Below are 22,382 nucleotides of genomic sequence, written 5' to 3' on the forward strand. Positions count from 1 at the left end.
AAGCTGGAACTAATGGGCCAGGCAGTGTTTAAAAGAATATAGTTTCTGTGTAATTATTTCGGGTAAAGCTAGCCAGGTGCTGGGACGCAGCCCTGCTGCTCATATTACAACAGAGTGGCACCCAACGTAGTAGCTACTAAGCCATAGTCTGTAATCTCTAGGGCTGCAAAGGATCTCCGAAACTAGCAGATCTGGGAGTGGGCAAGGATTCCAAGAGGCAGTTTCTACAGATACAGTTTTTGTAAGGCAGGGCCCCAACATCTGTGTCTCAGCAATGTTCCTCAGGAAAGCCTCTTGCCAAATTCTATACCACTGAGTTAACCTAAAGCTTAAGTGACTTTTCAGATCAAATGTCACAAGAGCCATTTCATATCACAATAACCCTGTCATTTTATAGCATCTCTAGCCAAGACCTCCAGTCAACACTGCTGAGCCATTACATCACAACAGAGAAGTGTCCACCTGTCCTGGCTGGTTTTATGACAAGTTGACACAAGTCAGAGTCATCAGAGAAGAAGGAGCCTCAGTTGTGAAAATGCCTTCATAAGATCCAGTTGTAAGGCATTTTCTTAGTAAGTGATCAATGGGAGATGACCCAGAAACTGTTCATGGGGCTACCCCAGGATAGATATTCCTGGCTTCTATATAAAATCAGGTTGAGAAAGCTATGCTCAGCAAGCCAATAAACAGCAACCCCCTCCATGGCCTCTGTGGTAGCTCCTGCCTCCAGTTTCCTGCCCTGCTTGACTTTCTGTCCTGATTTCCATAGTAACGAACAGTGATGTAGAAGTATAAGCCAAATAAACCCTTTCCTCCCAACTTGCTTTATGGTCATGGTGTTTCTTCAAAGTAATAAAAACTCTAAGACACCATCCATAAATTTTATTTAATGAGCTCATCAAAGATGTTTCCATGGTAACTCATGCATGGTTTGTTTGTTTTTGTTTTGTTTTGAAGTAGCATTTTTTGTATCCCAGGGTAGCTTCAAATGTACTATCTACCTGAGGATGACCTTGAACTCCTGATCTTCTCATTTCTCAAGTAATGACTGTAATTGGAGATATTTGTCCAGCCAGGTCCTGCAACTGTTCAGTCCCAAATTAACACACAGAGGCTTATATTAATTATAAACTGTTTGGCTTATGGTTCAGGTGTATCCCTAGCTAGCTCTTACATCTTAAACGAACACATTTTTGTTATTCAATGTATCGCCACAAGGCTATGGATTTCCATTAATGTTCGGATATCTTTCTCCTTCGACAGCTGCACGTCATATCCTTGACTCCACCTACTTTCTTTATATATCTCTGTTCAGATTTATTGCCTGGCTTTACTCTAGTAAGCCATTGGTCAAAACAGCTTTATTCATCAACCAATTAAAGTAACACATATACAGAAGGACATGGCATATTAAATGACACTATAAGCTTGTACCACCACACCAAGTTCAGCAAGTTCAGTGACTTTTTTAACTTTAGAAACAGAACAGTTTTTATACCATATTTTAGAACCATGCTACTGAAAGAATCTGTAATTTCTCATGAACCAGATTATTGCCCATGATGGATTCATTTGGTGGATATATGCACTGACTGTGAAGATGAAGATATAAAAATGTAAAGAATGTAAGGTTCTCTAGGACAAATTCTCCTTTTCTAGATAAAGAATTTGATTGGTTTCTCTCATGATTGTTATCAGTGAAATAAACTAACATGCAATACTTAAGAACATTACCTTGGTGCTTGGTACCTTTACATTACAATTTAGTTTGTCACTATCTTGTTAAATTGACCGTTGCTTATTTAAAATATAACAAAAACTGAATAGAAAAGTCTTCATTAGAAACTTTACACAAGATGTACTTTTGTATATTTGTAATTTTTATTTCAAAAATTTGACAGTCCCATATATGTACACAATGCATTTCAACCATACTCTCTCATTTCTACCTTTCTTATCTCCCTTTCAACCCCTTCATACAACGCACTGTACAAGTCTCTGTCCCACAGTCCTGTCTTTGTGTTCTCTCTTGTGACCCACAGAGTTTAACCAGGGCTCTCTGTGTTACCTGGGTTTTAGACGATCCACTGGAGCCTAGCTGGCTCTCCTGTGAGGATACACATGTGAAATCAATGACTGTCTATCTATCAGAATCTACCCATATCTATAATTCAGCAGAATGGAGTATGGTCCTCTTGAGTCCCTCCCTGACCCTTACTTTGTGGATGAGGGACCCATTCTAGTGCAGGTAGTTGTAGACATTGTAGACAGATCATGGTTGCAAGGGCTGTGTGTGTCATGCCAATAACATAGCATTCCCAGCCATTCTTCTCATCTTAGGGTTCCTGTAATCTGTATAGTCTTTCATACAGTTCTGAATATTAGAGGAGATGGGTTTTTGTGCCCTGTTTAGGGTTAAACACTCAAGAGTCAGTACCTTGAGCAGTCATGAGTCTATGCACTCACCACAGTTCATTACAAAGGGAGTCTTTCCTGGGTAATGCTGGCTGTAGCCTGTGCCCATAAGTATAGGTAAAAATATTTAGAGGACAATTCACAATCAAATCTCTTTAAACAATTGTAGAAAAGTTATACCAAAGAACCTAAAATGCTAGTTTCTGGTTTTTGGTTGGATTTACAGAACAACAACAGCAAAAAAAAAAAAAAAAAAAAAAAAAAAAAAGAAAGTTTTGCTCCTTTGCTCCTATAGAGAACAGCCTTCAGCAGCTCAGGAACTGAAGGGACTCCAGAGAGTCAGAGGACTAATCACCCCATAGACTTTTCTACCAGAGAAGTAAAATGAATTCTTTGAGGCTAGTGATTGGGACAAAACTTAACTCTTTGTGGACAGCAACCAAGGGAAACACACAACCACCCATATCTCCAACATGTCAGGATCTCAGCGAGGGTGCTGATGAATGGCAGGACAGAGAAACTAAGAGGAAATGCAGAGCGTGCAAGCTACTGAACAGAAGAATGGGTACACAAGGACCAAAATTTACTTCTTCATTTTATTCTTCTTTCTGTTGCTTGTTCTACACTATATTTTTCTTTTCTGTTGTTCTACCCTGATGTTTTTCTTATTTCTCTTTCCTGATGTCTTCCTTCTCTTCTACTTCCTAATGACTTCCTTCTCCTCCACTTCCTGTTGACTTTATTCTCTCTATTTTTCCCTTAAAACTTATACACTCCAGCAGAATATTTCAAACAATATAAAAATCACAATGCGGTTACATTTATTTTTAACTGAATGATTACAACGAATACAAGTAAGAAACAACATGATTCCCATTTTCCTTACATGATTAAACATTCTATATGTTACTGGTGAAAAATAAACTATCCTCAAGCACCCACATACAGTTAAATATTTATCTTTTAGACTTCTCATAGATCAGGAGCCTTTCAGCCATAACTTCTTACCTAGGCAATAGTTTTTATAACTGTCTGAAAAACAGGCTACTAGGTTCACTTTTCATATTTTATGGTCCTGTCCCATTATGATAATTAACCATAACATTCTTTGTTTTCTTGTTACATGAAGTCAATAGTTTACAGCTTTCTTTCAGCTATGGTACACACTGAAAACTGAGAATACATTTTCCAATATCAATAAAAAATTTGAGCAGACTCCTGGGACTCAATTGTTTTCCTTAATTATTAACCTAAGCAATAGTCTATATGGTTCCTAAGAGAAACTCCTAAGTTCTAGTTTTATGACAATTCCTTGTTCCTATTTTCTATCTTCTCCAGTCCCTGCTGTATCAGGGCTTTGGACAATACTATTTCCTATGTTTACCTATATTAATTTTTGCACTAAACTAACCTCTATCATAATCACTTACTACATTTAATAAAAACCCATATTCATCAAAATTCAATTTGAACTACCACTATTATTGTAAAATCATTACTTCAGTTACAAAATACAGCTTATGAGGAAATCATCTTCATTATAATCTATAGGTATAACTGCCTTGTAATTCCTGGTATTTCCATGAGATAATCACAAAACATTAAAGACAGGGGAATCCCTTCACGCCCATTCACACCATGGCAAATACCAGAGAAAAATGACAGTGGCAAAAATGTAAAGGCACAGTAGAAGCAAGAGATATTCTGGAGCCAAAGCCCTTAGGGCCTTGCCTATCCATGATCCACCCATCAGTGCCTGAATTCTGGTGGGCCAAACTCCTAAAATTCAAGAGCTACCTACTGCTCCTCAAACATGTTCACCCATCAGTAAAGTTTTAATTTTTTAAGGCCAGATTAATTCAATGAAAGTGCAATACCGTTTTAAAAAATGTCTCATTTTCATAAAAGCTAATAACTCCACATAGTTACTTGAGAAGAGGATAATTGTTATACAACCTAAGGCCACGTGATTCTTCCAGAAGCCCCATGATGAGAGGTCAATGCCCTGGATTGTCAAGTATTCTTCACCAGTGCATCTGTAATTCAACACACACAAAAATAATCTCAAAGCTTATTCAGTACATTCACTGCTCCTTCCTTTTAAAAACTCAGTTTCTACACATCATTAAAAGCTTCATCTTTATATTTAGTTGATAGTAGTACAGATGTACTGACAATTTTGTAATATATTATGTCAATCTGAACTACTTGAATGAGGTTCCATTGTTAATTTCAAAAACCACCTGAAGAAGCACAGCTATCACATCTATTTAAAAGCATAGAGGAAGTAGGCTTAGTAAATGTGGATGAATTCAGAGAGTTACAATAAGATGCAACTTTGTAGTCTTAACTGTATCATTCATTTCTAATTCTACAATGCTGCTCTCTTCAAAGGACAAAGGCACAGATGAAGAACTTGTTTCTCCCAAAGCAGAAAACCTCAGCTTAAAATTACACCAATGGACACTCTAAGAGACCAAAGCTTTGTGTAATTCTGCTGACTCAGCCCACAGTCAGGCAAAAGAACACAATGTCAATTTCTAGACCAAGGACCAGAGGAGAAGTAGGGTTTCTGAGAGGAGTCAGTCAACTGCTGTCAGCTCCTGTACTAAGAGAGCAGTGATAACCATGGATGCTCAGCTATGGAACATCCCCCAGGAGCCCATAACTACATACAGAGCCTGGGTAGCACAGCAGGAAGAAGGGACCCAGAAACGGGTTAAAAAAGCACATGCTGGTAAAAGTTCTATAGACACTACGATACTGCCTGTGTGCCCCTATAACTGTATGTTTCAATCTCTGTGTGTCTCCATCCCTGTGTTTCTCCACCTCTGTGTGTCTCCATCCCTACATCCCTACATCCTTGTGTTTCTTCACCTTTGTGTGTTTCCAATCCTGTGTGTTTTCATCCCTGTGTTTCTATTCCTGAGTCTCTCCATCCCTGTGTATCTCTACCTCTATATGTTTTCATCTCTGTGTGTCTCCATCCCTGTTTATCTCTGTGTCTCCATTCCTGTGTGTCTCCATTCCCTTGTATCTCATAGCATTTAATATTTCCCAAATCCACTGAAAGGACAGATTTCTCCTTCCTCTTGTGAAGACAATCCTTTTATGGATGTGAGGTCTGTGCATGGCTCTCCTTGTTTTCACTTTACCCGTCCAAGTCCTCCTGACCAAAAACTGGTAAGGAATTTCTATTAGAAAGATACCAGACCACACAGGAGAAAGGAGATGTGGGAAAAAGATATCCTCCACACTTGTTTTCTTATCAGTAATTCAAATAAAAGTTCATTATTATTTTGAACATCTGTGAAATATTTAACATATCACCATATTCCTCTCTCATTTTATATCAATATCAAATTAATGAGAATTGTAGAAAGCAAAGGTATTTTCAAGGTATTAGACAAAAATGATATTTCTTACAACAGAGTGAAATGTATATTTTTTCATTGCAGGACAAGCCTTATGATAGGACATTTTGGACATACACACATACAGTCATACACAGTATCTCTCTCACACACACAGACACAGAGAGACAGAGAGAGGAGAGAGAGAGAGGGAGGTTCACCACCCTTTGGTTTCTTAAGGTCTTCCAGAGTGTTGGGCAGAGGAAATTCCCTGAAATCCGGCAGACAAACTTCACTCACTTTTATCTTTGTCTTACTGATATTCTTGGGCTCTGCTCACAGATGCCATAGTCTACACATGTGGAAACTGTATGCCATTTAAACTATCAGAGCAGCCATGTCAAACTCAAAGGTTCTGAAACAACTCAAATCCACAATCAAGACACCAAAGCCATTTTTAAAAGGTCCTAAAGAACCCTTTTCTGAAAATTATCTACACCATAAACAGTAGGATGGAAATACAGCCACCTGTGCATTGGTTACCATGACTCACTCTGGGAACAGGCAGAGGACAGAGAGTTAATCCTGAAAGCAGGGTTTCCCCTCTAAGTCTAGGAGCATTCTATGTCCCGACTGTGGCACTAAACTCAAGCTTACGTTACAGAGTTCTGACATCTACTGATTTCTGTTGTTTTGTGTTCTGGACAGAAGTTTTGTCCCAGGAGATCATTGTGCAGCAAAGCCTGTAACAAACAGGAACAGGGAAAGGCAAATAGTTTAATATTTTTATAAAGAATAAGCACAGCTATAACTTCCACTTCAATATTGACTGTAATCTTTAAATATATTTATCTTTGGCAGAAATATTTTTAAACAAAAATATTCTCACCAAGATCAGTCTGTCCAGTAAAACATTCCCCTTCTCCCACTTGAAAGTTTAGAAGTGAAATGATGGGATTTCCCAACTACTAAGAGGTCGACTCTCTAACTAGACTACTATAGTCTCCTCCTTCTCTCCAAGTCTACTACCCTGTAAACACTATATTTAAAATAATACTACTGATTTATAGTAACAATTATATCTTTCTTGTTTTCATCAAAACCAGTTTTGATTATTGGAATAAGAAAGTGTATTAAGACACTTTCCTCCAGAAAAAGCTTAGCAAAACCAGTATAGCTCTGGGTATCACATGGTTTTTGTTTCTTTTATTTTCCTGATATAAACTATATATCTTAGTCCCTGATCCCTTACTTATTTCCTTATTGTGCAGGATCACAACTGTTTGTTTTTCATCATATCATCTACCTTCCCCTTTACCCTGGGATTCTTCTCACCCTTTATTTCCTTCAAATAACATGTGATGGGGAAAATCTCAGATGATGCATTGACCTTCTGCTAAAACCAAAAGGAAAGTTCTCATCTTTTGCTCCTGGAAGGAAATTCCTGGGCAGTGGCTAACTAGAGATTACAGCTGAGGAAAGAACTTGGTTTGGAATCATTTCAGTGGCTACAGTTGGAGAACCCAAATACAGTGACAGGACAACTTACTGTAAATCCATAATGCGGAATGCTCAAGTACTGAAGCCATGAGAGGATCTGTATGAAGTTCATGTAATATAGTGACAGACCTGACACAAACTACGAAGAACAAAACCACAAATTAGCACCAGTACGGGAACTAAGGTTTCTAGACAAGATACTTCTTCTTCAAGACCCCTTCGGCCTTTAATCCCAGCACTTGGGAGGCAGAGGCAGGCGGATCTCTGTGAGTTCGAGACCAGCCTGGTCTACAAGAGCTACTTCCAGGACAGGCTCCAAAACCACAGAGAAACCCTGTCTTGAAAGAGAGGAAAAAAAAAAAAGACCCCTTCGACCTTCTGATTGTTACTGCTCAGACCAGTTCTTTAAGACATTCTTTCAGTTAACTCTAACAGAATTTCTCCCTCTTTGCAAAGCTAAGACTCCTTGCGTGTTTTAAAGGATAACTAGTCACCCCACTCTGCAGGAGCCAAACTTACAGATATTACATAATCTTTAAAATGGCACGCAATCTATGAACATTCTTAAACTTTAAATACACCCATCATACATATTTAGAAATCCCCTTTAGATTCTTTATAATGCCCAGTTTATGCAGATACTATGAATGATGAACTGGGATGAACAAGGGATGGCTATGAAGTTCACATAAGACTTGCCCTATGCAGTCTTGGATACAGTAGAATATGCAAACAGTGCTGTGTGGGCATGCATTCAGACTGCACCTGAACAAATGGTTATATAGAAAACACACCGGTTGGGCTCATAACTAGTTCTAAGGTCACATGTAGCAACTTTATACAATAACCAGTTGTCTTAGGTCCTTTCCTAAGGCTGTAATAAAAAAGCATGACAAGCATAAAAAAGTCAGGAGCTTTTCCAAGTACAACTTACAAATATAATAGGAATGAAATGAGAGAAAGAGTCTCATTCACAAAACCTCAAAAAAGTGGAAGGAGAGGAATCTTGGAATAAATCTAACCAAATAAAATACTTGTACAATAAGAAGGTTAAGACACTGAAAAAAAGAAAGAGGAAAAAATATAAGAGAGACAGACCACCCATAATTATATTTCCTAGGATAAAAATTATGAAACTATCCATCCTACCAAAACCAATTAATAGATTCAATGTAATACCCATCAAGATTTTAATACAACTCACAGAATTAGAAAAATATTGAAATTCACATGTAAATAAAAAAAAAAGCAAGTTAGGGAAACAATCCTTAATATCAACAATAAAACTGTCAGAGGAATCAGCACCCATTGGAGAGAGAATCCATCCCCCTGTTGTTTGAGGAAAAATTCATCCTTTCTGTTTTTAGAGGCTTTCAGTGGGCCTGTCTGCATATCTGGGAACAAGAACAACAGACTCTAGCAAACTCGAACACCCCATGTGTCCTCTCATAAAGAGGACAATATGCCATTTGCTTGGGGAGGACGAGGGCCCCACTCAAAGGGAAAGGATCCTTGAGCCTGGGCATGTCCTGCCGCACAGGTGTAGCTGTCACTCCTTGGGCACTTGCGCTGTACAGATTACCCAAGTATTCGGTCTCTACGTCAATTTTACAAGCACATTTAGCAAAGGTAAAAAGAGAATAAACTCTACCAACTCGATGCCCTCTAGGTTATGAGGGATTGTTAGGTTCCTTTTGAGAATTATTTTTAATGACTGTCTGGATGATCCAAAGGGGACAACTTGGGACACATGTACTTGTCCAGGAGAGAAAGTTTTCTGTTTTTTTCTTTGTTTGGTTTTGTTTTATTTTGTTTTTTTTTTTTAGGTAAGGTTAAGACTAGGCTCTAAACAAAACAAACTGTAATTAAAGCTGTTTTACTTACATTAAAAGGTTTTTATTATCATGTTCATAATAATAAGCAAGACTTCTAAATGTTATTGATTTTAAATGTTTTCTTTGTACTAAGACTGTCCATATCCTCTGGACAATGATGTCAGCAGTCTTTCACTTAGATGTACTGTGTCCCACCTCCTTAACCTTCTCAACTGTGCTCTTGGTTAACAACACAGGAAAGGGGCCTCCCAGGTCTGTTTTAACATCTTTCTGTTTTGATTTTCAGATTTTTATCAGTATTTGGTTCCCAAGCAGGAAACCATGAACTGGAAATTTTAGCAGAGGCTTCTGGGTGAAAACTTTGCAACCTAAGAGAAAGCAAAGTGGAGGAGTGACCTGCAACACAGTTGATGTGAAAATGAGTTCATTTCCTGGTGGGAAGGCCTGTGGACTCTCTAAGACAGGAGATATGTAACGTTCATGTGCAGAGAGTCTTGCAGTCCTTCTGAGATTGACTTTAATCTTAAACAAATGTGTATAGTTCTGAGTTACTCTAAGATAGTCTTCATCACACCAGCATCGGCATGGGGAAGGGAGAAGGCTCTACCGATCTCAGGAGCTGGTACACTCCTACCACTGTATATTAAAGTTCTCTTTTAGTTTGCTTATTATTTCTTTGGTATTTGTGGAATTTCCTCTGGGTTCCTAACCCAACAAAGGTCAGTCTACTTCATAGAATTTAGGGAGACTTCCAGGAGACAGTTTAATATTGTAATATCTGATGTATTCCTTTTGAAATTTCCCCTTAAGTCACCCGGAAAAACTTACTCTGTTGTGCACCCATATCCTCCCCCTTAAATATATAATCACACATAAGAAGGGAAAAGGGGAGGGGTCACACAGGATTTTCCATCTTATGCATATGGACACATTCTGTCATCTTTAACCCTCTACCCAACACACTGGAGTCACTGTAGAACTGCATTTCATTTTTAAATCTTCTGTAACAATGCTCAGGCAGTTCTGGGCTCCAAGGTGACTCGGGTTCCCTTCTGATGACCAGAACCAACAATGGACAGAGCTCATGGAAATGGTTCCTGAGGCTTGCTGTTTCCGCTTTGTTTTGGGGTCCATGCTCTGGGATGGCAACAGAACCAATCTCTATAGATCGTCTTATCCACAAGAGCCATGTTTGTCTACTGTCACATGCCCTGTGAGTTCGGGACCCCAACAATGACACAGATGAAAACACTATCATTGTACCCAAAGAAGAGTGCCCCAAAATGGTAGAGGATTTTAGGTCTAAGAACCAGAATGCCAAGGCTTCCTTTAAAGAAACTAATCTACAGTCCAGGCAAGCATGCTTGACAGACTACTCTGAGTCTAATCCTTAACATGATGGGGCATGATTTTCCATCAGTTTCTCTTTATCTCTTATATGTAGTGACTTCCATCTTGACTGGGTGCTATCACTATGGGCAGTGAACTAGAAATGATGAAATATAGGATAGGAATTTCAGGAGGCTCGTGGTGAAGTTGCAAGTATGCTCAAGGACAATGATGATTCCACCTGGGTTTTTTTCTGCGTTTCATTTTCCTGGGATAAAGAAATACATGGGGAACAGCAAACAGACTATTAACCAACCATTCATTTTCTGACTGTCATTAAGGCCCGCTATATGAGATGGAAATACTGTCTGATGCTGTGTCTAGTGGGGTCATAGTGCCAAGGGGAGAATCTACTGTTAATCTTCTAAATGAATATGGTTTTACACCAACTTCTAAAGAGTTGTTGTGACACCCACAGATTAGTACTTCTCAAACCTTCATCAGAGAAGCTTCCTTTTTCAGGAGATAGTGATTAATTTAAGCCAGACCCACCACGGCCAATATACAGAGAATAGAGATGTCAGAGGATGCAGCCCTGAATGGGACATCTGGATATCACACCCTCCTCCCAAGGATCAAGGATCATGATGATAGAGAGACTAGAGAGACTGTAAGAGCCAGAGGCAGTGGACAACTACAACAAGACAGTGTTTTCCTGTCACAACAGGACAGTGACACATATGAATGCAGAGCAGTTGTGACAACATGGGCATCACCTGTACAAAATCAAGACAGACAAAATCCCGGCACAGAGGAGAGGAGGCCATGAACTCCTTCCCTTATCTGAGGAGCTATTGGGAGTGATGACTGATGGGAGGGGGAGAGCCAGTTTTCTTTAAGGATGTGGCCCCTGAGAGCCTGCCCATGCACCAGTAGATGGACATTTTCACAGGCACGTATGGGGACAGCTAAGTATATCCAGTGGTTTACCAAATCTAAACTAAGAATGAGAAGGGGAGGGGAGAATGGCAAGAGTGACAGGAAATGTAGCAGTTACTTCCCTGCTACTGAGACACAGCACCACAATCAAGGCAGCTTGTAGAAGAGAGAGATCCATGGCCTTGGTTTTCCAGAGTGATAAGAGGCCATTTGGCAGGGGGGCATGGCAGCAGGCAAGAGGCAGTAGGCAGCAGGCCGCAGGCAGCAGTCAGCAGGCAAGGAGTTCAAAGAGGAAGCTGAATGCTCACATCTTCACGTGACTGTATAAAGCAGAGAGGAAAGAGGAAGGGGGACAGGACTATAAACACCCAAACACCCTCCCTTGTCCTGCAACAGACTTTCCCCACCAAGTCTCTCCCTCCCAATGGTCCCACAGACTCTCCAATGACACCACCATGTGTAATCCATATTCATAAAAGACTAAGATTGGGTAGCCAGTTTACAGAAATTTGATTAGTAGTATGCTAATACTGGAGAGTGATGAGGAGTCTGGAATCTTCCACTATTCCTAACACTTTTCAGAACGCAATGAGCCTTGAGATAGACTCCTACTGCTGAACAATTACATTGATCATTCTTGTAGAATATTATTTTAAGATGTGTTACACATGTTTATGCTGTGGAATATTTGTTAATGATGCAAAGAAGTAACACGTTCGTTTATATTGCATTTGATTAACTTTGTCAAGTTGAAATACTTTGCTGTCTACACACCTAATTGGTCTAATAAAAAGCTGAAGGGCCAATAATGTGGCAGGATAAGATAGGCAGGGCTGGCAGGAAGAGAGAATAACTGGGAGGAGAAATCTGAGAGGATGGAGGAACAAGAAAAGAAGAGGAGGATGCTAGGGGCCAGACCCAGCTACACAGTCACCGATTCACACCGCCACTCATGGGGTAAGGTGAGAGTAAGATACACAGAAGTAAGAAAAGGTAGGGAAACCCACAGAAACAGCTAACCTGAGCTAGTGGGAGCTCACCGATCCCTAACTGGCAGCTGGGGAACCTGCATAGAACCAAAGTAGGTTCTCAGAATGTGGGTAACAGTTATGTGGCTTGGGCAGTCTGTGGGACCATTGTCAGTGGGACCATGATTTGGACCTAGTGCTTGAACTGACCTTTTGAAGCACATTCTTTTTGGAGTAATACCTTCCTCATCATATATATAGGAGGACAACCTGGTCCTGCCTCTAAGTGATGTACCAGTCTTTGTTGACTCCCCGTGGGAAGGCTTACCCTCTCTAAGGAGTGGATGAGGGGTGGAGTTGGGGGAAGGTAAGAGGAGCTGAAGGAGGGAAGGGAGTGGAAACTGAAATTGGTATGTAAAATAAATTTTTAATAAAAATAAATAAAAAGAGAAAAGGAAAAAGCCCAGAGGCAAAAGGTAGATTTGATAATTTAAGTAAAGAAAAAAATGGCTAGAGATAAGCGATGCTAAAACTAGGCTTTTATAAGTAATAATAAGATTCAATGTGATTTATTTGGAAGCTGGGTGGTGGGTGCCCAAAAGAGCAAAGAGTAAAGAGTAAATTCAACCACGAACTATGCTTTCCCATTAGAGACTACTGAACAAACCAAATCACCTCTGCTATGGTTAAAAGAGCAGGCAAGTCTCTCACACTGGCATTAAGGGAAGGCAGCAATCTGTCTTGTTGTTGGGGAGTCAGCCAATCACACCAGTTTTTTGAAGTTCTATTTTACTACATTTTTGTAATATGATTCTAAGAAATTTCTGGTAAAATCTCATAAGAAACAGCATGCCAACTATGTTGGGGAGGCTGCTTGTTTGTCCCGGCTGCCCAGAACCGAAATAATCACACAAAAACTGTATTAATTAAATCACTGCTTGGCCTATTAGCTCTAACTTCTTATCAGCTAGCTTTTACATTTTAATTTAACCCATCTCTATTAATCTGTCTATTTCTACATGAGGTTACCAGCAAAGTTTCAACAATTCTGTCTTGGCTCCATGGCTTCTCCCTTTATAGGACCGACAGTAGAGCAGTAACCATAAAGCCTAGGAGGAAAGGCAGTTGCTTCTCTCCTATAGACCATAATAAGCTTTAGAATTAGGCCTCTGTCCTAAGTCCTGATGAGTCAAGCAGGTTACATGTGCAAGAAAGAACATAAGGAAATTCTTCCTCTCAGAAAATCACAATACAAAAAAAAAAAAAAAAAGAAAAAAAAAGAAAATCACAATACACACTCACCAGCATGGACACACAGTAGATGGTCGCAGAGAATGTTGTTGGTACACCTGCTGCAATCTGCCCTGCCCCTGTAGACAGCATTAGGGAACTGGTGGAACAAGTCAACATCATGATGGTAAATATCATACTGAAAAAACCCTTCACATTTGTGTTTGCTCCTTTGAAAGAAAAAAAGTATGGTCAGTTCATCTATCTATGTCAAGAAAATTATACATATTTCAAACAATGCTTTAATAATCAACGAGACTGGTAACAGTTTCATGTGCACCCAACTTCTCTGTGTCTCTAACTGTGACCTGATCATGTGGATGCTGGGAACAAAATTTGAGGACTTTGGAGGAGCATCACAAGCTCTTAACCAATGAGCCTCTCTCCAGCCTCATCATATCACTTTAATTTTATTCTTGTCACAAAATATCTTTACATATAACACATGCTCTCCTCTATATAAGATTATGAGCAATGTATGCTATTCTGACATGGAAAACTACAGATTACACAAGTGGCCCAAATTTTATTGCATTTTTTCACTGGAAAATCAGCAACAGGACATGTTCATGTCCATTTTACTCTGTGTTTATTATAATTGCATTAGTAATAAAATTGGGACCAGGACTGTGTCGGTTGGTTTTTTGAAAATTTAACACAACCTAGGGTTCTTTGGGAAGACGGAACCTCACTAAGAAAATGCTTCCATTAGACTGGCCTGTAGGCAAGCCTGTGGGGACATTTTCTTGATGAATGATTTATGTGGGAGGTCTTAGACAACTGTGGATGATGCCATCCCTGGGCAGTGGTCCTGGGTTCTATAAGAAGGCAACCTGGGGAAGCCATTAGGAGCCAGTAAGCAGCACTCCTCCATGGACTCTACTTCACTCCCTGCCCCCAGGTTTCTGCCCTGACTTCCCGCCCTGACTTCCCTTCTTTTTTTGGTGTGTGGGGGGGTTCGAGACAGGGTTTCTCTGTGTCTTTCGAGCCTGTCCTGGAACTGGCTCTTGTAGACCAGGCTGGTCTCGAAGTCACAGAGATTCACCTGCCTCTGCCCCCTAAGTGCTGGGATTAAAGGCATGTGCCACCATCCTGACTTCCCTTCTTAAAGGACATTGAACTGTAAGATGAAATAAACCCTTTCCTCCACAAGTTGATTCTTGTCATGATGTGTGTCACAGCACTAAAAACATAACTAAGTCAAGGATTAAACAATCGTGCAGTGGTTTTAATATCTGGAAGACAGGGGCTTGCCTTCAACTTTAGTTATCCCTAGGAAATCACTATGTAACTGCTCTGGAGGTAGGGGATGGTTTCCACAAGCTGATTTGTAATCTTTATGGAGCTAATGCTGAGTCACACACAATCATGTGTTTTATAATAGTCACAAGGACACAAGTTAGACTTTGGGGAACTGAGTTCCATGCCTAATTATTTACAAAGTTAATGTTTATTACTATCATGATGTGCAAAATGAATATATAGGTATGGTTGCGATGGTGTGCATGTGCCATGGTGTGCATGTGTGTGCTGAATCGAGTATGAGCATATAGCAGGCTGGAGTGGCCAAGTTAGCGCAAAATAGTGACATTTAGAAAAAGGTGCAGTTGGCACCAAAAGAATTAAGAGCTAAGCCAAAAGCGTGACAGCTATGCCAAAAGTGTAACAGTTAGAAAGGGGCACGAAATTCAAAAACAGAAATGTTGCAAAGCCCATAAAGAATACTCCCAGCCAAAGTGGCACTGAAGAGGAGCAAGGGAGAAGGAGATCTGACTTATTTACAAGAAGACGTTTGGAGTTAGAGATGGGGTAAGGTGACGTAAAGTGCCTGATGCCCTCGTGATCCCCATTAGGGGCTATGGGAGCCTCAGCTTATGCAGATATGACTGCTGATGTGATTGGATAATTTCCCTTCCAGTTCTTCTGGGATTTGTGGGGTTTTGCTTTATAAGTTACTTGTTGTAAGATAATAAATGAGTTCCTGCTTGACTCGATTCCTGGTTGCATCTGATTTTCTCCCAGACCCAAGGGGCTGGGTGGCAAGCGGCGCACTTCCACTCCTCAGCCAGAGCCAGTCAATGTGGTTGGCTTAATTCTTCAGCAGGGTCTGTAGAGACACCCTGTATATGTGCCGTGGTGTGCATGTGCCATGGTGTGCATGTGCCGTGGTGTGCATGTGGAGTTGAAGGACATCTTTCTGGAGCGTTTTTCTCTTCCACTGTGAATGTTGAGGATAAAATTCAGGTTGTCTGATTTGCAAGAATAGCACATTTCCCATAAATATCCCACAACCTGAATAACTGGTTCTGAATAATAAATCTCTGATAAAAAATGTCTAATCATTATCAGTGCTTATTTTTGAAAGTCTATGTGTGTGAAAGAGTATATGTGCATATATGTACATGTGTGAATGAGTGTGCATGTCTGTGTGTCTTTATGAGTGTGTGTGGGGGGAGTGAAAGTGTAAATTCTGAACAATCTAGGGTGAAGCCTATCTATGATGCACAAATGAATTTGTGCACATATTTAAAATAAGATTTTACATTACATATTGTCAACAAACCTTAGCGTAAGACATTTTATACATTTAAGTGCTTTTTCACATATACATATGGTGGGGGGTCCTTCTCTCTATGTGTTGCTTTTATTAGTTAATGAATAAAGAAATGTCTTGGACTGTGATAGGGCAAAAGAACAGAGCTAGGTGGAGAAAACTAAAATGAATGCTGGGAGAAAAGAGTCAGAGTCAGAGAGACAACATGGAGCTGCCTGTGGAGACAGACATGCCAAAAATTTGCTGGTAGGCCACGAACTTGTGGTGATATACAGAGTAATAGAAATGAGTTAAATTAACATGTAAGAGAGAGCCAATAATAAGCTAGAGCTAATGGGCCAAACAGTGATTTAATTAACACAGTTTCTGTGTGATTATTTTGGGGTTAAATGGCCGGGAATCAACAAGTAGCACCCTTGTCCAACATACATATGTGTGAGATATTATCCACTTTTCTATATTGTATTTACATATACAGACACATACAAAAAATAGGAAAAATAGACAGCTATGGTAGAGATATGGTGTAGGGATATAGCCCCACCCATTGGGGGCATGTTCGCCTCGGGCTAATGTTTACTGATAAATCTGCCGGGCGTGATCCCAGCAGCCCCTTTTGCTCTGCTTTTCCTGTTCTCCGTGGGAACCTGTGGTCCTGTAAGTCTATTTCCTTATTAAAGCTGTATATATTTTTATAATCTTTCTGCATTCATTTACGCCGCCACATTTGGCGCCCAACGTGGGGCTATTTTGCCCCCACCCTGGCACAGGTGGGTTGCAAGCTCCATCTTTCCCAGCCTTTGCGAGCAAGTTAGTTACCGGAGCTCAGGAAGTGTGATTGGGCGAGCATAGCCTGCTAGCTTTTACAGCGTGCTCCCTGCTTGCTTTCCCTTCCCCCACTCCAGGCCACGATACAGTTGCAGAGCAGCGACCCCCACAGAGCAGTTAATAGCTCCCTGCCCATCTTCCTCTTGTCTTCCAAAGCCTCACTGCCTGATTTAATGGAAGCACCTGCAGTTTTGAAGCAAAAGCCGCCAACCCCTTCCCTTATCAGGCAGTACAATAATTTTTGTTTTGAGTTAATTGTTTCAGACCAGCTCTGGTTTAGACCACGTGGACTCAGGTGCATTTCTTTCACCACCACTGGCAGGAAGACGTCATTACAGGTACATAATTTTCTTTTATAAATAAGAAAAATATCTAAAAACATTACCATTCAAGACTTTAACAGCCTTTTCAATTGTACCATGTGGGAGATTTTACAAGAAGTGTCTGTCAGCCCACAGATATGGATCTTTCTGGGATTCGCATTTTTGACAACACTCTGGTCGGACCTACTCAAAACGCTCTGAGACTAGTTACAATTTTCTTAGGTCAAAGGTTAATTTGGGAATTTTACCATCATTTGCTTTCACAGGACCCCCTAAGAAGAACGTCACCCCCATGTCAGCTAAAACAATCTTAGAGGACGACATCCCCTCTCCCAACAGAGTTTGCCCTCAGGGTTAGGGACATCTTTTAGTGGTTGGTTTAGGGTTGAGGGGATGGGGTGATATTTTTATGGACTTAGGGGTATAAAAAAAAAAGAGGAAGAAGAAGGGGGATTAACTGGTTTTATGGGATGATTGGTATTTGTGAATTACTGTTTATAAAAGAATTGTATTGGTACTGTTTCTTGTATATTGATATATTGAATATTGAATGTGAGTGTTCCTACCTCTATGTTTGTATGAGTATGCTTATAACTTTGTCTATATTGTATTGATACATCTACCATATTACAATGTACATTTCTACCTCTGATACTATGACATTGTTTACAGTTGAAGATCATTGTCTTCATATATTGCACAGTTGTTTATTCTTTTAGTTTTCAAGTTAGATAGGTATTGAGAATTATATGTTTGTCATATTTATTTTTAAGTTAATCATGTCTTTTAGTTACACAGAGATTATATTTAGTATAGATAGTACGATCTTCAGCCTCTTCAAAGAGCTGTAGAAAATGGCCTTTAATCTAACCTAAAATTTCTGTGCCAATGAGACACAATTATTCCTGGCAACGCCACTCTACTCCCGAGAGAACATTGAGCACCAAAGACACTCCACTGGGAGCTGTCTTCTTGGCAAAACTGGCCTTTGGGTTAAGAAAAGCCCATACCTCAACTTCTGACAAAGATACAGAATATCCCTAAGTGGATGAAACAGGATTGTCTTATCTTGCCAAGACAGGGTAGGATAGTTCTAAGAATGGTATGTCAGTTATGTTAGGCCTTAGCCAAAGTTAGTTGACTCAACATTGCAAACGAGACTTTGGGTGATTACCCAGGTAGTCAGTTGTCTCTGTCAATTGTTGCACATTTTGGATATCTCTCGTTTGTTAAGTAATATTTATTCCCTTCTCAGATCTTTGACGGAGTTGAAGATTATATAATTGTAGTTACTCTCTATGTTATTTAGACTCCTTGAGATAGAATGTTTAGCAAAAGTTTTGTTCTCGATATTGTTTGTTATATTTATTATTTGTTATTATTGTATATAGTTGTATTTGGTTTAGTTCTATCATATTTAGACAAAAGGGGGAGATGTAGGGATATAGCCCCACCCATTGGGGGCGTGTTCGCCTCGGGCTAATGTTTACTGATAAATCTGCCGGGCGTGATCCCAGCAGCCCCTTTTGCTTTGCTTTTCCTGTTCTCCGTGGGAACCTGTGGTCCTGTAAGTCTATTTCCTTATTAAAGCTGTATATATTTTTATAATCTTTCTGCATTTATTTATGCCGCCACAATATGGCTTACTGATTAAGAGCATGTGCTATTACTGCAAGGCCCTGGATTCCAATCCTAGCACCTGCATGACAGTTCCCATTCTGTAACTCCAGTTGCAGGGGATCTGATGTTCTTCTCTGGCTTCTCTAGGCATTGAATCAACTTAGTACACACACACTCATCTCTCTCTCTCTCTCTCTCTCTCTCTCACACACACACACACACACACACACACACACAGAGAGAGAGAGAGAGAGAGACAGAGAGAGAGAGAGAGAGACAGAGAGAGAAAGAGATGGCAAACAAACATATGAAGAAAAATAAATTTTTAAAAATATTTTTGCAGAGATATCTAATAATTGACCTTGCTCCATTGTCACTGTCTCAAATGTGTGTGCTATTTCCACACTCATTATAGTGCACAGAATCTCTAGTAAAACACAGTTTCAGAAATGGCTTTTATACTATTTTGTGAACAAGTCTTGAAGAATTTCTTCATGCTGAACTCTTGCTTTGATGGCATACAGTGGAGATGTGCTGTTCTACTTATGATTTTTTACTTTAGACTCACCACAGTTGTACAAAACAAAACATGCTCCCCCAACAGTAAAGACACATTCTCTTGCTTTGTCACTTACCTACTATGATGAATACTATAACAGTAAATATAATACTTGGCAATAACCTCCTGGGTACCAGCTCACCGAGCAATTTCCCAAGGAAATATGATGACACTCTGTAGTATCCACTGGTATACTCATGTCTACAGAGACAAAGATCACATTATACATCCTTAGATTAGTCCAGAAGGCACAGTGGAGATGCTGGTTACACTGATTTTGCTACCACAGGGAGACTAACAGGACAGTGTCCGCTATACTCCATGCTGACTCTCACACATGTCCCCATCTTAGGGACCAGCCACTGTAGGTCAACAGCTTTATGACATTCTCACTATGATTCTCCCCACCAGAGAACTCTCCCCTCTTTTGTCCACTCTGGGCACACAACAGCCCCTCCATGGAAAAAGCTCAATGTGCCCACTCCTTCCAGAGTCTCTTCCCTCTGAAGCTGGTCCCTGGCTCCCTGAAGAGGAGCTCATACCTCACCTCAGACTGTGGTCATGGAGACTTCTCTGAAACCAGTTCTTATGAAGAAGGTGACACTATCACTCTGAGGTCACAGTGCATCTTCAGGACACTACATCCTTCTCTTCTTCTACCTTCACTTTAGGAGAGATGTATTCCTCCAATAATCTATCTTTACAACCATGAATCTCTACCAGATGCCAAATCTAACGCTCTCCCTCTCCCTGCCTTGCCCTCCAAATCCCAAGCTCTTACCCTCTCAGTGTCTTCAGTGCATCTCTGGTTTTTGTTTGTTTTGTTTTGTTTTTGATACAGAATCACCAGTCCAGGCTGGCTTAAGTTCCATACATACCCAAGACTGGGCAACTTCCTGCCTCTAACCTGCTCGCCAAATTCTGGGATTACCGAAACACAGCCCTGCTCAGGGTTTGTGGTACTGTGAATCTAACAAGGGTTTCACACACACAGAGCCAGCACTCTACCAACTAACCGAAGCCCTCAGCTCCTCTCTGAAGACTTCTCTCCTTGGCATGTACTTGGCCATGTTTGAGAGCAGGGAATCCTAAGCACAGGCCACCAGGAAAATATTTTTCCATGTTTGAAAAACACAGGAGATAAACAGTTCTTTTATACTCGACTGCTGTCTTGCTCTTTCCAGCCTTGCATCAAGAGGACCCTGATCCTTCTGCAGCTGTCCCTCTGCAGCTCCAATGTGATACTGAACCCACTATACCTAAGCTCTATGAAACCCCTGACATCTTTCTTTGGGAGGGGGTGGGTGAATTTCCTGTCATGTTTAGCTCCCTATACTGTGTTGTCTGCAGCACTGGGATCTAGTAGTCTGACCACAATTTTGAGACTTTCTCTGAGCAGCAGAAACCTCTGCTCTTGATTTTCCATCCATTTTTCAATTAATATTACATGATACCACATAATAAAAACAAAATTTCATAGTTTATTTTCAACTATAATTAAGAAAAAGGGGAATTGCTGGTAATTCATGACATAACATTTTAGGCCCAACTATGAACGTAAATAGTTTGACCAACCACCCCTGATGCCTGCTTCTGGAGCAGAGGTAACTCACGGAAAATAATCTCTGTCAATCATGAGAATCTCTCCTGCAGTCACACTTATAATACACTGGAAGACTGTAAGCACGAAGAGCAGGCCGGCTCTGCCAGGAGAAAATGGAGGCAAAAGCAACAGTAAATACAACATTACCATGGGTTCTTTCCAATACACCTTGTTCTGTAGGATATATAACATTACACAGATTCATTCTTTGAAAAAGAAAATAGTACTGGAGAGATGGCTCAGCAGTAAAGAGTTCCTGTTGCTTTTGCAAAGAACCTGGATTGGTTGGCAGCACTTACTTGGTGGTTCACAGTCATCTGTCACGAGTTCAAGGGGATTCCGTGCCAGCTAGTTTTATGTCAATGTGACCTAAGCCTGGGTTATCTAAAAGGAGGGAACCTCAATTGAGAAAATGCCTCCAGAAGATCCAGTCATTTTCTTAATTACTGATGGATCGGGGAGGGCCCAAACCATTGTGGAGGCTACATCCTTGAGCTGGTGGTCTTAGGTTGTAAAAGAAAGCAGGTTAAGCAAGCTATGGGGAGCAAGTCAGGAGGCAGGGCCCATCATGGCCTCTGCAGATTCCTGCCTACTTTGAGTTTCTCCTGTCCTGACTTCCTTCAATTTGGAAATACAAGTTCAACAAATCCTTTCCTCCCCAACTTGCCTTTTGGTCATTTGTTTCTTGAGAACAATAATAACCAAAACTACGACAGGAATCAGTGCATATTTCTGATAGCCACAGGGCTCAGGGCACACTAATTTTACATAGACATACATGTAGGCAAACACTCATACACTTAAAAATACAATAAGTATTTAGAACTGTTCTGGTTTAAGAGGACAGGAAATGAGTCCCATGAATTATTTTCGTCTCTGTCTCCACAGCAGTGTCTGTTCATCAAAGTAGGTCCTCTAAAATAGAAGAATTTAATAATGACCTTTAATGTAATCATCCTAGAGTATATAATTTAGGAATTAATTGGTTATAGATAAAATCCTGAGAGTGGAACCCCATAATGCCATTTGTGTCCTCATCATGGGAAAAGACAGCATTGCAGGGTCTGCCACAAGACCACTGAGAGAAGGTGGCCAGACAGAAAGACCCTGGGAGAGAATCCTCCCCTCAGGCTCTTGCACTGCAGTGCGGAGACACATTTGATTTTAAATCCACTGATTCTGTGGTAGTTACTTGGCAGCCCAATCTATCATTAATTTAACTAACAAAATTTTAAGCATCATTCCCAGTGTATAAAGAGAGAAACA

General features: G+C 40.3%; 1 pseudogene; it reads right to left on the minus strand.

The window, feature by feature from the left end:
• LOC130876403 (ATP-binding cassette sub-family G member 3-like) overlaps positions 1 to 22,382 on the minus strand; it is a 71,954-nt pseudogene that overhangs the window by 15,713 nt on the left and 33,859 nt on the right.

Source organism: Chionomys nivalis, chromosome 6, assembly GCF_950005125.1.
Source record: "Chionomys nivalis chromosome 6, mChiNiv1.1, whole genome shotgun sequence".
NCBI classification, from domain to species: Eukaryota; Metazoa; Chordata; class Mammalia; order Rodentia; family Cricetidae; genus Chionomys; species Chionomys nivalis.